Source organism: Apium graveolens, chromosome 4 (genome assembly GCF_009905375.1).
Source record: "Apium graveolens cultivar Ventura chromosome 4, ASM990537v1, whole genome shotgun sequence".
NCBI lineage: Eukaryota > Viridiplantae > Streptophyta > Magnoliopsida > Apiales > Apiaceae > Apium > Apium graveolens.
Window position 1 is genome coordinate 288,090,500 of NC_133650.1, and position 18,095 is coordinate 288,108,594.

Genomic DNA, 18,095 nt, shown 5'->3' on the forward strand with positions numbered 1-18,095 from the left:
AATTTGATAATAGGTTCTTAGTGATAAAGGCATGAAAAAGAAAAAAATGGAGTAAAACAAAGAAGGAATTTGTTGCTAATTGTGGCTAGGCGTCAATTGGCTAGTAGCCGGCTCGTAGGTTTCTGCGAGTAGTTTAGGGTTAAGCAAGATGGAGCGAAACGCACTTGCTCAGAAATTCTGAAAAAAAAAAGAAAAAAAATAGAAAAGGAGAAAAAAGGAAAAAAAAAGAAGTATGTGTGTATGCATAATTGATCACGAGTGGGCTCTTTGGTATTCGAGTTATAAGTTCATAGGGGACTTTGTGCCTAGTGACCTAAGGCTTTTAGAGTCTGGGATCTGCTAACCTAACGCTCGCTACATGGATACCATTGTATAAGTCTTTTGTGGACCTCACTCATTGCACGGTCAAATAAGCATTGCTGTTATGAATAAAAGCATGATTCCGTAATAAGCTCCAGAATTCTTGTAGTGTTATGAGTCACTTTGTTCCTAGAATTTTTATTCTTTGTATAATCATATGATTGCCTTGATGATAGTTGAGTCATAATAATTGATTTAGTTCTGAAGCATATCTGTTAAGCATCTGCACACACCACGTTTCTTGTGACGCCCTCCAAACCCGGGGTCTAGATTTGGGGGTCACTCGCCAATAAACCAAAATAAAATAATCACAGCGGAATAATATAATAAATACGACCCCTTTACCTGCACTGGATCGATCACAGGTTATAGTATGGAACAGGCACTACTACAAATCAAGTGTTATTACAACCCATAAGTCTAATTAGTTTTACAGATTATTCAAATTTTATTACAAACCTCTAGACTATCCAAGCGTCCCAAAACAGTCTACCTGGAAAACACACCAAACTATTTACAAGCACTCGACTTCTGGTCAAACCTGGATCTCAAGCTTGCTCTGGTTTAGCTGAAAGATTAGATTGATAAACAAGTATGAGCGAAAGAAATGCTCAGCAAGCAATATAAAATGCACTTGTAATGATAAACCACATTCCAATAATAACTGAACAAAAGAATAAAAGCAGTAATATTTGATCATTAATAAAAGCTTCACAAACTATCAACAATAAACGATAACTTTTAGATTGGAATCTAACTCCGACGGACGTACTATCACATGCTGATCAGCCCGTGTGATAGCACAAGGTCATGATTCATAGAAACATGTCCCCAAAATACGAGTACTCAATTAAAAAGGCAATATACCTGCCTGTGGCAAAAATGGTGTCATAGTATTTCATACAACACATAGAAATAGCCCTCCGCTGGACCGTCCGTCCCGGTCACTTACGCATTCATCCAATCCATAAAACATTTTGATCAAAGGAGCCGAATCAAAGGACATCCTTAACCATATAACTCCCCATTTCTCATGGTCCAGAGTTATCTCAACAATCGATGGCGAAATAACTAGAACAATTAGTTATTCGCTAATCTCAATTCAATGTTCCACTGTATAGAGTGATTTATAGCGAAATATATAAAACGTTTAACTATTCTGAACTTAGAATAGTATGGAAATCGAAAGAATAAAGTTCAGAGTCAATATCAATTGAATGATAAACGAAGATAGAGGTACTTGCATAATATAATTCAAAATAAACGTCACTTGAACAATAAGTGAAGTTAGGGGTACTTGCATAATATGAATCGAAATAAACGTCACTTGAAGGATAAGTGAGGTTAATGTACTTGCCTGGTATGCTCAATAACCTCTTACTTTAACTCTGCTTCTAACTGATGGCTACTATCTTCGTCTAACACTTGATTGCACTCCTTGCTACTTGATTCTATAAACAAAAGGACTATCTTAATTGACAGAACTAAACTCAATCGACGTAACTATACGTCTTGACATCTACCCGATCGTTTATAACTAGCATGGCATTTTAAAACTGTAACAGACAACATGTATATCACGTATCACGTAATCATGGTATTCGTATAACACGTACTCACATATTTCATATAATACATAAGACAGATCATTAAGAGATATATCTCAGTGCGTTTAGAATAAAATTTGGGTCATTATTAGCATTTACCGACCAAATACCGACTTAAACTGATACACAAATCAAATGACATTACAATACAAAATAAATTAGGTCTCAAGAGTATTTTTATTAAAAGCGCAATATTTTTCTGAATCTGTACGCGTTCGTTTCGTATTAAACGGACAAACGGTTGATTTATTATGAATTTTTGAACATTTTTCGGAATAAAAACGATCTCCGAATAATTAAAATAATAGAGTTCAAACACCCTAAAATAATTTTATAAGATTTATCGAGCTTGGAAAATAATTTAAAATAATATCTTAAAGCTCGAAACTATTTTTCAGAATTTTTAAATCAATTTTAAATAATTAAATCTAATTAAATAATCAATTAAAATTAATTAATAACTAATTAAATTAATTAATCAATTAATATTTAAATTAATTGAATAATTAAATAATTAATTATCAACTAAAATTAATTAATTAAATAATTTGGATTTATTTTTAAATTAAAAATAAATTTTCAGAATTAAAATAATGATTTTTAAAATAGAAATGAATTTTCAGAAATTATAAATAGGATTTTGAATTATTTTTAAAATAGAAAATCCCCAGAAACAGAATTTTAGAAATCAGAATGGGTCAAGGGGATTAAAACCGGGTTGGCTGTGGTTGCAAAACGGGTCCTCAAGAATGTTGCCGGGTCAGGTCCCAGCCGGCCGGAAACTGGGATTGAATCCCAGAATCCGGTGGCTCTGCCGGACTCCGGCGAGCTTCAAGCACCCACAAAACACAGTCGTTTCCCTATTTTCTGATCTTAAACAGTCATACAGTGTCACAACACTCCGATTTTAGCCCCAAACGGAACCACCAGCCCCAGAGCTCGGATTCCGTGCAAACCTCCATTAAACCCGGCGGAAGAAAAATCAAAATCCGGCAAAACACGATCTCCCTTAATTCTTAACCAAATTTAACAAACAATATCTCAAAACAATGTTGAGAATCATACAAACACATTCCTATATTCAAAATCAACAGCAAATACACGAATCAGAAAGCCCTAATTTTCGAATAAAACCCTAAAATTACGAATTTCCAAATCACTAGTCGTTTGAATGAGTTGAGGGCATAAACAGAAAGAACATGAAAATCTGAACATTTTGGTTACTCATACTTCAAATTCTGAAGTCTGCATCACCCTCAAATTTGGGTTTGATTCTCAGAAATCTTCAAGAACACCAAGAACACATATTCAAGAAATTTTCAGAAATTAAAACCTTAATTTCTATATGATATCGAACTCTATTTTTGAAGTATAATATACCAAATCGACCAGAAAAACATGCTCTACAACATGGAAGCATCAAATCACATCAACAACATCAAGAACAAAAATTCATAATTTAATTATCAAATAATTCGAATATAAATAATTAAATAAGAAAATTACTGTGATTTCTGGGCAGAAACTGATGATTGATTCAGAAAGAAGATTTCGAGAGCTTCGTTTTGATATGCTGCACGCCCGAATCGGAGTTCGATAACGCCTTCGTTCGTGTGTTTGATTCTCGGGAACGTTTCGGTTTTCTCGGGTTTTTCTCTGTATTTACGGTGTTTTAACTGGTTGCAAATGAAAAACGGAATAAACGAAATAAGAAATAGGCTATTTATATTTATGGAATATTGGATCGTTCTGGATCATTTTGGATCATTTTGGATCATTAAATTAGTTGCTTAGCCGCTAAGTAACTGCAATAACGATCCGATTCGATACCAAAATTGGATAATTATCAAAACCGGGCTTTTTATAAAACACCATATACGAACATAACGTAAAAATATCCCGTCTTTCGAGATTACGGGTTTTATTGATTACCGAAATAACTATCGTATCGAAAATATTGCGCCGGGCCGCGCACGGGTCAAACCGTAATCCGGATCGAAAAAGTTAAAACACGGAAAATGTCCGGAATTACCAGATTAGGTTAGGAAGGAGTTTTTGGAAGAGTTTCGGGTTGTAAAAACGCAAAACGGTTGAAGTTTGGAAGATTCCCGGCTTTATAAAATAATTTTATAATTATTCTGAAAATAATTAATAATTCATAAATCATTATAAAATCATATAACACTCCAAAAATTACCAGAAAAATACCACAATTATCTATATTTTATTCTGGACATATAAAAAATTCAACTATTCAAATAATGTCACATATAACATTCAGATATCTATTCTACTTTTCAGATAATTCACCAAAAATTTACATAAAATCACATAAACAATTCCAAATAATAATAATAATATTTGAAAATATATGGGATATTACAATCTACCCCCCTTAACAGGATTCTGTCCTCAGAATCAACCTAGGAAAATAAATAAGGATACTTGGATCGCATTTCGCTTTCCAATTCCCAAGTCGACTCTTCAACCTTGGGATTCCTCCACAAGACTCGCACTAAAGATACCGACTTATTCCTAAGTACTCTTTCTTTCTTATCTAAAATCTGTACTGGTTGCTCTACAAAAGACAAATCTGGCTGGATCTCTATTGGTTCGTATTCTATCACATGATTCGAATCAGGCAAATAACGCTTCAACATTGACACGTGGAACACGTTGTGAATATGCTGCATGTGAGGGGGTAACGCTAATTCGTAAGCAACCTTTCCCACACGCTTCAAAATCTCAAAAGGGCCAACATAACGCGGACTCAGCTTTCCTTTCTTTCCAAATCTTGATAAACTTTTCCAAGGTGAAACTTTTAATAACACTGCCTCTCCAACTTCAAATTCCATATCTTTTCTGGTAGGATCAGCATATTTGCGTTGACGATCTTGAGCTGCTGTTAATCTTTTCCGAATGAGTTCTATTTTCTCCTTCGTCTGTTGGATCAATTCTGGACCCAAAATCTTTCTTTCACCAACTTCTTCCCAACATATTGGAGATCTGCATCTTCTACCGTACAAAGCTTCGTAAGGCGGCATTCCAATACTGGCATGATAGCTGTTGTTGTAGGAGAATTCAACTAATGGCAAATGCTCATCCCAACTACCTTCAAAATCTAGTGTACATACCCTTAGCATATCTTCAATAGTCTGAATCGTTCTTTCACTTTGACCGTCTGTCTGCGGATGATACGCGGTACTCATGTTCAGCTTCGTTCCGAGACAATCTTGAAAACTTCTCCAAAATCTTGAGTTAAATCGAGGATCTCTGTCTGAAACTATGGATACTGGAACTCCGTGTCTTGTCACAATTTCTTTAAGATATAACCGTACCAATTTATCCATTGAGAATCTCTCGTTGATAGGAAGAAAATGCGCCGACTTCGTCAATCTGTCGATAATAACCCAAATAGCATCATGATTCGCCCTGGTCCTTGGTAATCCAACTACGAAATCCATCGCTATATGCTCCCATTTCCATTCTGGAATGTCCAATGGTTGTATCAGTCCACTGGGCCTTTGATGTTCCGCTTTGACTCGCTGGCAAGTGTAACACTTACTTACCCATTCTGCAATTTCCTTCTTCATGCTTGGCCACCAAAAGTTTTCTCTTAAGTCTCTATACATCTTCGTACTCCCGGGATGAATTGAGTATCTGGAGTTGTGAGCGTCTCGAAGAATTTCATCTTTCAGCTCGGCTACATTGGGTATCCATATTCTGGAAGAAAATCTTAATATCCCTTTATCATCCTTTTGACTCCCTATTTCTTCTCCTGTCAAACTGTCTCGTTCATGGCTCATTACTTCTTCCTGACATCTTCTTATTTTCTCTAATAATTCTGGTTGAAAAGACATTGCACACAATACCTCTGTAGATATACTTGGAATACTAACCTCTATTTCCAGCTTCTCAAATTCCCTGATTAATTCCTCGGATGAAGTTATCATGTTCAATCTTTCTTTTCTGCTTAGCGCGTCGGCCACCACATTTGCTTTGCCTGGATGATAGTTAATAGTACAGTCGTAATCCTTGATTAGTTCTAGCCATCTCCTCTGTCTCATGTTCAATTCCTTCTGGGTAAAGATATATTTCAAACTCTTGTGGTCCGTGTAGATCTCGCACTTTTCCCCATAAAGATAATGCCTCCAAATCTTCAATGCAAATACTATAGCTGCCAATTCCAGATCATGCGTTGGATACTTCTCTTCGTGTGGTTTCAACTGTCTTGAAGCGTAAGCTATCACCTTGTCATGCTGCATCAGAACACATCCTAATCCTTTGTACGACGCGTCACTGTAGATCACAAAATTTCCTTGTTCATCTGGCAAGACTAGTACTGGAGAAGATACTAATCTATTCTTTAATTCCTGGAAACTTTCTTCGCACTTCTCATCCCATTCAAATTTCTGATTTTTCCTGGTAAGCTTTGTCAATGGCGTAGCTATCTTTGCAAAATCTTGCACAAATCTTCTGTAGTAACCTGCCAATCCCATAAAACTTCTTACTTCCGTTGGTGTTTTTGGCCTCTCCCAGTTGATTACGGCTTCAATCTTTGCTGGATCCACTTCCACCCCTTTATTGCTAATCACGTGCCCAAGAAATCGTACTTCTTTTAACCAAAATTCACACTTGGAAAACTTTGCGTATAACCTTTCCTGTCGCAGTATCTCCAGAACTATCCTCAAATGTTCTACATGCTCCTCTTCTGTTTTGGAATAGATCAAGATATCGTCTATAAACACGATCACGAATTTATCCAAATACTTCTTAAATACTCGATTCATTAGATCCATGAAAGCTGCTGGTGCGTTGGTTAATCCAAATGCCATCACTAGAAACTCATAATGCCCATATCTGGTTCTAAATGCGGTCTTCGGAATGTCTTCAGGCTTGATCTTTAGTTGATGATATCCGGATCTTAAATCAATCTTAGAAAACCATATAGCACCTCGCAATTGGTCAAACAAATCATCGATCCTTGGTAACGGATACTTGTTCTTAATGGTTAGCTTATTCAGTTCTCGATAGTCGATACACAGTCGCATACTCCCGTCCTTCTTTTTGACAAACAGTACTGGTGCGCCCCATGGGGATACACTGGGTCTTATAACTCCTTTCTCCAAAAGATCTTGCAGCTGAGATGCCAATTCTTTCATTTCCACTGGTGCCATCCGGTACGGGGCTTTAGAAACTGGTTCTGTTCCGGGTGCTAGATCAATCGCAAATTCAATTTCTCTGTCGGGAGGTAATCCTGGTAGATCATCTGGGAAAACATCTGAAAATTCATTGACAACTGGAATCGCTTCTAGTGCTGAAACTTCTTTACTGGTGTCTATCACATGGGCCAAATATGCTTCGCAATTCTGACGCAATAACTTCTTCACTTGAGCGATCGTTAAGAACTTCTTTTCTTGCTTATTTCCTCGGAATATCACCTTCTTCTTACTATCCAAGGTCTGAAGTCTCACTTTCCTATTCTTACAATCAATCTGAGCGTTATTTTCTGACAACCAATCCATTCCTAAAATAACATCAAATTCTCCCAACTTAAAAGGTATTAAGTCAGCATAGAAATGATGTCCTCCTATCTTAATATCGCACTTCGGGCATACTCGGTCGACGGAAACTTGATCCTTATTAGCTAACTCTATCATTAATGTTTGTTCTAACAACTTAACTTCACAATGCAGTTTATCGACAAAACTTTGAGAAATAAATGATCTTGTAGCTCCAGAATCAAATAAAACTTTAGCATCTATGGAGTTGACTGGAAGCGTACCTGCCACCACGTCTGAACTCTGAACAGCATCCTTCATAGTCATATTGAATGTCCTAGCCTTTGACTGGTCCTTTGTTGGTGGTCCTTCAATCCTTGGCACACCTTGAGATGATGGTCCTGCAATCCTTGGAACATTTACACTTTGTACTTGCTCTTTGCAGTTGTTGGCATAATGTCCTGTCTTCCCACATCGGAAACACGTAACTTCTTGCATCTGATTGCGGCACTCATAGGCATGATGTCCCTTCATATTGCACTTGTAGCACACAGAATTAGCTTTACAAATCCCAGAATGTTTCCTGCCACAAAACTTGCAATCTGGCATTGGTGGACGATTGGACCTCTGCTGATTTGAATTCTGAAAACGGTTGACTGGTCCTCCAATTCCTGATTGTGGTCTCTTGAATCCCACATTCCTATTACCCTGAAATCCTGGCCTTTTGTTGAAACGGCCCTGAAAATTACTTGACTGCTGACCTCCCTCTGAGGTTTCTATTTTCCTTTTCTTCCCATCCTTTCCTTTCTGTGACATATCACTCCTACTCTCAATCACCATTGCCTTCTGAACCACTGCCACATATGAAGTCAACTCAAACATGGCCACTCTGTTCTGAATCCAAAACTTCAATCCCTGTTCGAATCTTCTTGCTTTCTTTTCATCTGTATCAACCTGGTCTGGCACGAACCTTGCTAACTCAGTGAACTTAGCCTCGTACTCAGCCACGGTAAGATCACCCTGGGTCAGATTCAAGAACTTAATCTCCATTTGATTCTTCATATACCTCGGGAAATATTTCTCCAGGAACAACTCTGTGAATCTCTCCCAAGTTATAAACTCACCTCCTTCCAATGCTCGTGTGGATTCCCACCAATAGTTCGCCTCACCCTTCAGAAAATAACTTGCAAACTTGGTCTTCTGCTCAGTTCCCGCTCCGACTAATTCAAAAGCCTTTTCCATTTCCTTGAGCCATGCATTGGCTTCCACAGGATCAGCACTTCCCTTAAACTCAGGTGGCTTCACTGCTTGAAACTGCTTAAAAGTCACTACAGATGGTGCTGTTGCTTGCTGCTGTTGTTGCTGTTGTTGCTGTTGCGTAAGATGTAACATCTGTTGCTGCATCAGTCCCAGCATCTGGATAATCGCTGGATCTGTACGGCTCTCGGTACTACCCTCTCCTGAATTATTCCTTCTCTTTGGAGCCATTATTCTGGTAAGAAACAAGCAATATATATAATAATCTGTCAAGCATTGTGTCAAATATGTAGCAATTCCTTAGCATATTAAAATTCGCAAACACTATCTCTTCTCAAAATATCATAAACTTGCTACCATATTAACACAAGCGACATGATTATCACATAATCCTGCTTATTATCTCGAGAATAATAACATAAAGAAAATTTACTCCGAATTATCCAAACCTTTTAAATCCTTGCTCGAAATCTTAACTAACCCAACAAAATAGAAGGGCAATGACACAAGGCCTAAAACTAAACGCAAAACAGGAAACCTAAACAACTTAACTATAACCCAGCCCAATATCCTAAATTTAATCCTATAAATGCTAAACTACACGCGCCTATCTTATGTGATCTTCCTATGACTTATCTATGACAATCCTACGCCTGTTTCAGTGACCATAACCTGTAGCTCTGATACCAACCTGTGACGCCCTCCAAACCCGGGGTCTAGATTTGGGGGTCACTCGCCAATAAACCAAAATAAAATAATCACAGCGGAATAATATAATAAATACGACCCCTTTACCTGCACTGGATCGATCACAGGTTATAGTATGGAACAGGCACTACTACAAATCAAGTGTTATTACAACCCATAAGTCTAATTAGTTTTACAGATTATTCAAATTTTATTACAAACCTCTAGACTATCCAAGCGTCCCAAAACAGTCTACCTGGAAAACACACCAAACTATTTACAAGCACTCGACTTCTGGTCAAACCTGGATCTCAAGCTTGCTCTGGTTTAGCTGAAAGATTAGATTGATAAACAAGTATGAGCGAAAGAAATGCTCAGCAAGCAATATAAAATGCACTTGTAATGATAAACCACATTCCAATAATAACTGAACAAAAGAATAAAAGCAGTAATATTTGATCATTAATAAAAGCTTCACAAACTATCAACAATAAACGATAACTTTTAGATTGGAATCTAACTCCGACGGACGTACTATCACATGCTGATCAGCCCGTGTGATAGCACAAGGTCATGATTCATAGAAACATGTCCCCAAAATACGAGTACTCAATTAAAAAGGCAATATACCTGCCTGTGGCAAAAATGGTGTCATAGTATTTCATACAACACATAGAAATAGCCCTCCGCTGGACCGTCCGTCCCGGTCACTTACGCATTCATCCAATCCATAAAACATTTTGATCAAAGGAGCCGAATCAAAGGACATCCTTAACCATATAACTCCCCATTTCTCATGGTCCAGAGTTATCTCAACAATCGATGGCGAAATAACTAGAACAATTAGTTATTCGCTAATCTCAATTCAATGTTCCACTGTATAGAGTGATTTATAGCGAAATATATAAAACGTTTAACTATTCTGAACTTAGAATAGTATGGAAATCGAAAGAATAAAGTTCAGAGTCAATATCAATTGAATGATAAACGAAGATAGAGGTACTTGCATAATATAATTCAAAATAAACGTCACTTGAACAATAAGTGAAGTTAGGGGTACTTGCATAATATGAATCGAAATAAACGTCACTTGAAGGATAAGTGAGGTTAATGTACTTGCCTGGTATGCTCAATAACCTCTTACTTTAACTCTGCTTCTAACTGATGGCTACTATCTTCGTCTAACACTTGATTGCACTCCTTGCTACTTGATTCTATAAACAAAAGGACTATCTTAATTGACAGAACTAAACTCAATCGACGTAACTATACGTCTTGACATCTACCCGATCGTTTATAACTAGCATGGCATTTTAAAACTGTAACAGACAACATGTATATCACGTATCACGTAATCATGGTATTCGTATAACACGTACTCACATATTTCATATAATACATAAGACAGATCATTAAGAGATATATCTCAGTGCGTTTAGAATAAAATTTGGGTCATTATTAGCATTTACCGACCAAATACCGACTTAAACTGATACACAAATCAAATGACATTACAATACAAAATAAATTAGGTCTCAAGAGTATTTTTATTAAAAGCGCAATATTTTTCTGAATCTGTACGCGTTCGTTTCGTATTAAACGGACAAACGGTTGATTTATTATGAATTTTTGAACATTTTTCGGAATAAAAACGATCTCCGAATAATTAAAATAATAGAGTTCAAACACCCTAAAATAATTTTATAAGATTTATCGAGCTTGGAAAATAATTTAAAATAATATCTTAAAGCTCGAAACTATTTTTCAGAATTTTTAAATCAATTTTAAATAATTAAATCTAATTAAATAATCAATTAAAATTAATTAATAACTAATTAAATTAATTAATCAATTAATATTTAAATTAATTGAATAATTAAATAATTAATTATCAACTAAAATTAATTAATTAAATAATTTGGATTTATTTTTAAATTAAAAATAAATTTTCAGAATTAAAATAATGATTTTTAAAATAGAAATGAATTTTCAGAAATTATAAATAGGATTTTGAATTATTTTTAAAATAGAAAATCCCCAGAAACAGAATTTTAGAAATCAGAATGGGTCAAGGGGATTAAAACCGGGTTGGCTGTGGTTGCAAAACGGGTCCTCAAGAATGTTGCCGGGTCAGGTCCCAGCCGGCCGGAAACTGGGATTGAATCCCAGAATCCGGTGGCTCTGCCGGACTCCGGCGAGCTTCAAGCACCCACAAAACACAGTCGTTTCCCTATTTTCTGATCTTAAACAGTCATACAGTGTCACAACACTCCGATTTTAGCCCCAAACGGAACCACCAGCCCCAGAGCTCGGATTCCGTGCAAACCTCCATTAAACCCGGCGGAAGAAAAATCAAAATCCGGCAAAACACGATCTCCCTTAATTCTTAACCAAATTTAACAAACAATATCTCAAAACAATGCTGAGAATCATACAAACACATTCCTATATTCAAAATCAACAGCAAATACACGAATCAGAAAGCCCTAATTTTCGAATAAAACCCTAAAATTACGAATTTCCAAATCACTAGTCGTTTGAATGAGTTGAGGGCATAAACAGAAAGAACATGAAAATCTGAACATTTTGGTTACTCATACTTCAAATTCTGAAGTCTGCATCACCCTCAAATTTGGGTTTGATTCTCAGAAATCTTCAAGAACACCAAGAACACATATTCAAGAAATTTTCAGAAATTAAAACCTTAATTTCTATATGATATCGAACTCTATTTTTGAAGTATAATATACCAAATCGACCAGAAAAACATGCTCTACAACATGGAAGCATCAAATCACATCAACAACATCAAGAACAAAAATTCATAATTTAATTATCAAATAATTCGAATATAAATAATTAAATAAGAAAATTACTGTGATTTCTGGGCAGAAACTGATGATTGATTCAGAAAGAAGATTTCGAGAGCTTCGTTTTGATATGCTGCACGCCCGAATCGGAGTTCGATAACGCCTTCGTTCGTGTGTTTGATTCTCGGGAACGTTTCGGTTTTCTCGGGTTTTTCTCTGTATTTACGGTGTTTTAACTGGTTGCAAATGAAAAACGGAATAAACGAAATAAGAAATAGGCTATTTATATTTATGGAATATTGGATCGTTCTGGATCATTTTGGATCATTTTGGATCATTAAATTAGTTGCTTAGCCGCTAAGTAACTGCAATAACGATCCGATTCGATACCAAAATTGGATAATTATCAAAACCGGGCTTTTTATAAAACACCATATACGAACATAACGTAAAAATATCCCGTCTTTCGAGATTACGGGTTTTATTGATTACCGAAATAACTATCGTATCGAAAATATTGCGCCGGGCCGCGCACGGGTCAAACCGTAATCCGGATCGAAAAAGTTAAAACACGGAAAATGTCCGGAATTACCAGATTAGGTTAGGAAGGAGTTTTTGGAAGAGTTTCGGGTTGTAAAAACGCAAAACGGTTGAAGTTTGGAAGATTCCCGGCTTTATAAAATAATTTTATAATTATTCTGAAAATAATTAATAATTCATAAATCATTATAAAATCATATAACACTCCAAAAATTACCAGAAAAATACCACAATTATCTATATTTTATTCTGGACATATAAAAAATTCAACTATTCAAATAATGTCACATATAACATTCAGATATCTATTCTACTTTTCAGATAATTCACCAAAAATTTACATAAAATCACATAAACAATTCCAAATAATAATAATAATATTTGAAAATATATGGGATATTACATTTCTGGCTGTATGTTAGTTGGCATGATTTGATTGATCTTTAGTCGCCTAATTGCATTTGTTGAGATGTTGTAAGTTGGTTGGTTTGTTCGTAGTAAGGGGGATCGCTACATTTTATATAGATTGCATTCATGCATGTTTTGATCTATTTTTATGTCTGTGACGCTTGAGGACAAGCATCGATTTAAGTTTGGGGGTGTGATAAGTGGCATTTTATACCACTTAGAACGTCTTAAAATAGCTTAAATTGGTGTCTTGAAATCAAGTATTTTGTGTATTTGATGCGTTTTTCTAGTGTTTGTGCATTTCAGGGTAATAGTTGCATTTCGGAGGAGTAATCATCAAGAATAAGCCTTGGCATTGGTTCAGCATTGCGAGAGGAAAGAAAGGGGCAGATTACAGCGAAGAAACGGAGCAAACTCAGGAATTTTCCAGTAGGGTCCTGAGCGCCCGCTCAGCTATGCTGAGCGGCCGCGCAGAAAGCTGAGCGCCCGCTCAGCTATGCTGAGCGCCCGCTCAGCTATGCTGAGCGGCCGCGCAGGGTCGGGAAAAATAATAATCTGTTTTAGACTTCTACTTCTGTTTGGCTTCCAACTTCTATGTAATCTGAGTTTTATGGGACTATTATATAAGTAGATTTAGAGACGTTTTCACAAGGTTGGATCGTGGTATTAAGCAAAGAGCGAAGGAGATAAGGAAGAAGACCATTTTAGCACACCGCAACGAAGAGGAAGCATATTTTCTTGTGATTCTTTATTTCGTTGTAACGTTGGATGCTAGTTTTCTTGCTTTGAACATATTTACTCTTGTGACGTACTCTGGTTTAATATAATTAGTTTAGTTATTATTCTCTTATGTTTATTTATCATGTTTTTATATGAACCCATGATGACGATAAGTGCTATCATGGGCTAATCGTGATCATGGGGTCGTAACGGATTTACTATGGGATTCTTTAGTTAGTTGTTTAATACCTTAGTGTGTGATGATTGTATGATATCTAGTATTGGTTGTGCGTATTCATCTTATGTGCGTCGCGAACATATAAGGTAGGGTGTTAATCTCTTGTGAAGCGATGGTGGATCTCGAGATTTAGAACTTGCCATGCTAGCATAGGTTCATGTATGATATTGCATGATTAGTGGGTAACTCTAACCGTTTTATTCGCCTGGTGTAATCAAAAGGAATAACTTGTGCTTAAATCATTATGTTGTCAATTTCTATAGACATATAGGGACTCAACATAATTGATGCCTATTCAACTTCTATCTTAATTGTGGATGTTTGGTAGAATGGTATTAGTACAATGAAAGTTGGCTTTTATCAGTTTCGTGTTATTCGATTAATATCATCACTGTTGCATGCTAAGGGTAATAACAATAACTATTGAAGGAAGTAGTAATGAAGTTGTGATCTCATGAGTGTTTTAATATTGTTAATTCAAAGTGTTAATTAAGTAGTTAATTTTAGTAGTTAATTATAGTTAATATTTAGTCAATAATTCTAAGTGTTAGTGTCTTAACATTGAGAAGTAATCATACATTGGTGAGTGAGTTTAATTGAACAATAATTAGTCTGAGTCTCTGTGGGAACGAACTAGAAGTATTCTATATTACTTGTGAACGCGTATACTTGCGTGTATTATTAGTGCGTGTTTTCGCCCTAACACCAAACCTACAATTATTTCAAAATCCAAATCAAAGAAAGCCCCCTCTGGTATCTCCCAAAAGATGCCAGTTGAAAAATCCACTAAGCCAAAGAGGGAAGTGTGAAGGAGGGTAAGTTAGGTGAGGGAAGGGGTGAACATAAAAGAAACCCCAAGAATAAGGTTAGAGAGTTGAGTGAATCCCAGCCTAGCCACACTCCAGTTTCCCAACAAACTGCAGTGCTTAAAAAGGACAAAAGCTCATTTCTAGCTGCATCCTCCCAAAAGGATGTAGCTATTGAACAAAGCTCTCAACCAAGAGCACAGGCCAAGAGGGTTAGGAACACAAGCTCACCCCAAACTTATGCTAGAAAGAAGAAGTCTAAAACCCTTGGGGATGCACAGGATACACACACTGTGCAAACTGGTGCTAAAGACACAGTCACTGCACCTTCATAAATTCAGTTTGATGTGGCTCCAATAAATGTGGAGTCACAGCCAAAATCTCTAGTTATAGAAGCACCTCAAACACCCAACTCACCAACAAATTCTCTGGATGTGGATATGATAAACACATCAATTCCTGATTCCTCTTCTTTAACTCTGTCGGGGAAGCCAAAATCTAGTGCAAGTGAGCATCATCTTTTAGATGATTTGTTGGCTCACTTGCCAATTCTTTCAGGAACTGTTGTATCATCTGTGCACAAAATATCTTCAATCAGCACAGAGTCAACAATAGTTTCTATTCCCAGCTCATTCATTTCTACTCTTTTGACGGATATTGCTCATCCGTCGAGTAGTGATTGTATCCCGACGGATAAGCTTGACAGCAGTTATCCGTCGGATAGCAAAACCACTCACTCGATGGATATCACTCATCCGTCGAGTATCTATGCACAACTTCAAACTTCATTTATTTCAAGTGCAGAAGATTTAGTGGTTGTACAGTCACTCTTAGGATTGAGAGAGAAGAGTGTTTTGAGTGAGATTCTGGGTTGCTCCCAGGAAAAAGGAGAGGAAATGAGTAAAACTCTGCAATCCATTTCTTTAGGATTGGCAAAAGAGAGTGAGAGGAGTCCCACCTTAGTAGGTGAAGGTGAGGGTGTGAGGGTGGGGAGCCAGGGTGAGACCCTGATGCAACAAAAGAGAGAAAACGAGAGAAATGCAGGTACCGGAGCAATAAGGATGGATGTCATTGCTAGTGAGTCAATGAATGTCCAGGATGCAGACAGAGAAGGACTATTTCAGCATCCTAAAGCTGTTATAGATTCCACTTCCCTTGATGTTGAGGCATTTACTCACCCTGTTCCAGCTTATTAACTTCTAGCTGAACAGGGCAATGACAATGCAGAAAGGATGCTAAATTTGGTACATACCACACAGTCCATGATGAGAGCTAAGGATGCCATCACAGCTTTACCTTCTACAGCTGGTGATGTGGACTATGAGACTGGTGGTTCAGCTGATTTCTTTGGTGATGGGAGTGGGGATAGTGAAGATGAAGCAATGGACATAGGGGGAGAAGTAGGCTCAAGTTCAAGATCAGGTATGCCATCATGGGCATTCTTAAAGCACTGTGACGAGCATTACTTCAAGACAACCCTGATCCAGTTAATCAATCAGACAAATACTGCTCTTCAAACCACTACCAATGCCAGCACCAAGAAGCTCCTTCAGGCACATCTAGCCTCCCTGTAACTTCAACAAATCCAGGGCTTCCAGCATGCTAGGGATGTAAACACCATGAAGGGTGATATTGAGGAGATGAAGAAAGCCCTTTCAGACAGAATAGATTCTAAACTTCCAGAAGCAACAATGTTTGACATCAAGAGGCAATTAAGGAAAAATTCTGATCTGTCAATCAAGATAGATGCCTTGGACACAAGAATATCAGCCATGGAAGCATCTTTAACTGCCATTCATCTTCATCAAGCCCAACAGACAGATCTACTCCAAAAACTAGTGGCTGCTCAAACCCCCTCCTCTACTTAACTTGATGATAACAAAAAGGGGGAGAAAGGACCAAGTGAGGGGGAGAGGCTTCAAATTCAAATCAGCAAAGTAACTGTGCCTTCAATTTCTATCTCAAAGCCATCAGTTATAGATAGTATAGATCTGATCAATGCAGCAGCAGCCAACATAAGAGCAGCTGATAATGAGAAGTTGAGTTTAGTCTACTGGGAGAAGATTGATGAGGAAATACAGAAGAAGTTTGAACTTGTCAATGAGCCATTTAAGTCAGCCATCCATCACTCTCAAGTTAAGCAAATTAGTGTGAATGAGATGAGCAATTATCTGGAAAGAGGACAGCCTTCCTCTATCAAATCTCCAAAGGCTGAAAGAATTCTGAAACCAAGGGTAAATTATTCAAAATCATCATTGAAGAACCCTTTGGATACTGTGTATGAGACACCTAAGCCTGATGAGAAGAAACTTCTATCAAGATCAATTGTTTTCTATAAAGATCTAGCTGATTCAGCTTCAAAAAGAAGAATTGCTAAAATTTTCAGGAATGGGAAAGAAATTTGTGTGGTGGCTGGACATCCTTAATTTGCTCAAGCAAAGAGAGAAGAAAAGGCTAGATTGAAGCGGGAAAAGAAGCAAGCTGCTCTGGATGCTAAAAAGACTAAACAGAAGAAAGAGCAAATTGCTATCTTAGCCAAGTTACATGCTGTAAATTCATCACAACAAATTCCTGTTCAGCCATCTGAAATTACTGAATCAAAGAAGCAAGTTAAACAACAGAAGAAATCTCCAAGAATCAAGGAATTGGCTAAAAGAACTAAAAGGAAACTGGACATTGTTGACAAGGAATTGGAAGATCAATTTCCCAAGGAATCCACACCATCTACAACTCAAGCATCAAAGCCCTCTGTGGTATTTGAAGATATCAAGGTGGTGGATCCCTATAGGAATATTCATAGTGAACCTATTGTGCCCAAGGATGAGCCAATAGAATGGGAGAACATACCAATTCCTGATTTCAATCTACCAATCCTTAGCAAGCCAAGAAGAACAAAGTCAAGAGCAGTCAAGAAAGTGAAGTTGTCACCTCTCAAATCCAAATCTGTAGTCAAAGCTCAGTCTAAAGTCAATAGGGGAGATTACATGGACTTGTGTGACATCAAGGAATTTTCTGATCTAAACCTCTATCTAGATAAACTAGATGAAGTGAGAGGAATTGATGCATACGGAAACCTACCTGAAAGGTTAGTGTTCAATTACAAAGGAGGGAAGGAGATTCAGTGGCCACTTCATAGGATCCTTCAAGAAAGCCAGGCTGTA